Raw genomic sequence first — 2713 nt, forward strand, 5'->3', positions numbered from 1 at the left:
TGACAGTGATGGGGATGGTGTTGGCGGTAGTGTTAGTAGTAGTGGTGTTGGTGGTGGCGAAGATGGTTGTGATGATATTGGTAGTGGTGGTGGTGATGGGGACGGTGGTGAAAATGGTGGTGGTGCTGGTAGCTGTTTTGGTGGTGGTGACGACGCTAATGGAGATAGCAATGTTGGGTTTGGTTGTGACAGAGGTGGGATGGTGTTGGCAGTAGTGTTAGTAGTAGTGGCGTTGGTGGTGGCGATGGTGCAGATAGGGATGGTGTTGGCGGTGGTAGCGAAGATGGTTGTGATGATGTTTGTAGTGGTAGTGGTGATGGGGATAGTGGTAATGGTGGTGGTGGTGGCAGCAATGCTGTGTAAGTAATGGTAATGGTCATCCTTGTTGCTTTAGTCTCGATGGTAGTAGTGGTAGTATTGGTGGTGGCTTGTACTCTGCTAGCCTTCATCTGTGCAACAGGTTGAATTAATAATAATAATAATAATAATAACAACAACAACAATAATCATCATCATCATCATCATCGTTATTGGAATGGTCAAATCTAATGTGTGGTTGCGTGAAGGAGGAGACATCGGCTGGGATTTTTTTAGCATTGTCAGTGGTTGGCGAGAATAGCAAAACGGGTAATGAATAGTAGTCATGATAATATATATAACGCTTGTGATAACAGCGAAATTCTACTACACCAGAATCTGTTGTCATATCAACAACAACTGCAGCAGCAGCACGGTAACAACGACAACAACAACAACAGCTACAACGGCAACAACCACAACAACAGGCAGAGCAATAACAACAGTTGCAGTTGGACTGTAATTTAAATAGCAGCTTGTTGATGAGTTTGTCATTTACAGCAGAAGAGACTGAGAGCCGTACCGAAGTGTGTGCACGTGTATGCATGCATGCGTGTGTATGTGTGTGTGCGTGTCTGTGTGTGTGTCTCTGTGTGTGTGTGTGTGTGTGTGTGTGTGTGGCTGCTTGTTAAATCTTGCTAATAGCTATTTCAATGTTGATAGCTGCAGCCGTAGCATTAATAGCGCAGCAGTCAGTGCACTTCTCTCCTCCTCCTCTGCCTCCTCTCTCTTCCTCCGCCTCCTCTCTCCTCCTCTGCCTCCTCTTCCGCCTCTTCCTCTCTCCCTTGCCATCGACAATCCTGAAACCAACCATTTTTCTGAGCAATTTTTCACCACTGTGCGGAAATGCTTGTTGCAACAACACCAACCAACGAGTCTCTCCTCTTTCTTTCTCACTCTCTCTCTCTCTCTCCTTCTCTCTCGCTTTCCCCACCACCACCATCTCTGGTTCCATGCACCATGGCGCCACCTTACCTCCGCCTCTCCTCACCTCAGAAGGTGCCTGAATTCTCATGCTTGCCTTGTATATAACATAACAATAGCTTTTCCGCCATCTCACTTCTGCTTTCATATGTGTGTGTCTGTCTGTACATATGTATATATACATACACACACATCTGCATATATACGTGCGTATGCATATATATATATATATATACATATACATATAGTGATACATTTAAGCATAAATATTTGTATATACATATGCCTATATACATATATGGCTCTGTGTGTGTGTGTATATATATATATATATATATATATATATATCATAGGCAAAGGTGTGGCTGTGTGGTAAGAAGCTTGTTCCCCAGCAACATAGTTCTGGGTTCAGTCCCACTGCATGGCACCTTGGGCAAGTATCTTCTACTATAGCCTTAGGCCAACCAAAGCCTTGTGAGTGGATTTCGTAGACGGAAACTGAAAGAAGCCCATTGTATATGTATATGTTTGTGTTTCTGTGTTTACCCCCCACCCCCCGCCACCATCACTTGACAACCAGTGTTGGTGTGTTTACATCCCCGTAACTTAGCAACTTGGTTTCGTAGGCTCATTGAATGACCATATCTCTTCAAACAACTTGAGCTGTCTCTTAAGATGCCTGATGAGGTCCGGGGCATTCTACGAACCCTATGTAACTTGAAGTGTCATGGGGCCGATTCAGATTGTTATTAAATAATATTTGTCACTCTTACGAATTGTGCTGAGTGCCACTTTTTGTCATTTGTCAACATGACTGTATGGTAAAAATGCCACTTCCTGATCACATGGTTCTCGGTTCAGTCCCACTGCATGGCACCTTGAGCAAGTGTCTTCTGCTGTAGCTCCTGACCGACCAAAACTTTGTGAGTAGATTTGGTAGTCGGAAACCGAAAGGAGCCCATCGTATGTGTGTGTTTGGGTGGGTGCCTTTATGTCTGTTTGTCCCTCACCATTACTTGACAACCAGTGTTGGTATGTTTACATCCCATAAACTAGCTGTTCGGCAAAAAGTGAGCAGTAGAGTTAGTCCTGAGGTCGATTTGTTTAGCTAAAATTCTTGAAAGCTACGGCGGTACATATTCTAAAATTGGAATGATACAGAGAAGATTAGCATGGCCCCTACGCAAGGATGACACGCAAATTCGTGAAGCGTTCCATGGCTACAGCTCGTGAGCTGAAACTAGATAAAATTTTTTAAAAAGCGGTTCCTTAGCATGGTTGCTGTCTAATGACTGAAACACATAAAAGATAAACACACACACACACACACACACACATACACATACATGTGTGCCAAGAATCGGAAGCGAGATTCAATAGAAAAAGACAATTCCTTGCTTTTCTTTCGCTTATGACTTTCTATACATATATT

The 2713-nt window shown here is 43.5% G+C and overlaps 1 non-coding gene across 1 annotated transcript; it reads left to right on the top strand.

Moving 5' to 3' along the window:
* The first annotated feature begins 2400 nt into the window (after positions 1–2400).
* On the top strand, positions 2401–2505 carry LOC115221840. The gene has a single exon (XR_003882660.1). It is a non-coding gene; the product is annotated as a U6 spliceosomal RNA (small nuclear RNA).
* The last annotated feature ends 208 nt before the right edge of the window (positions 2506–2713 follow it).

The sequence above is a fragment of the Octopus sinensis genome, linkage group LG18 (genome assembly GCF_006345805.1).
Source record: "Octopus sinensis linkage group LG18, ASM634580v1, whole genome shotgun sequence".
Taxonomy (NCBI): Eukaryota; Metazoa; Mollusca; class Cephalopoda; order Octopoda; family Octopodidae; genus Octopus; species Octopus sinensis.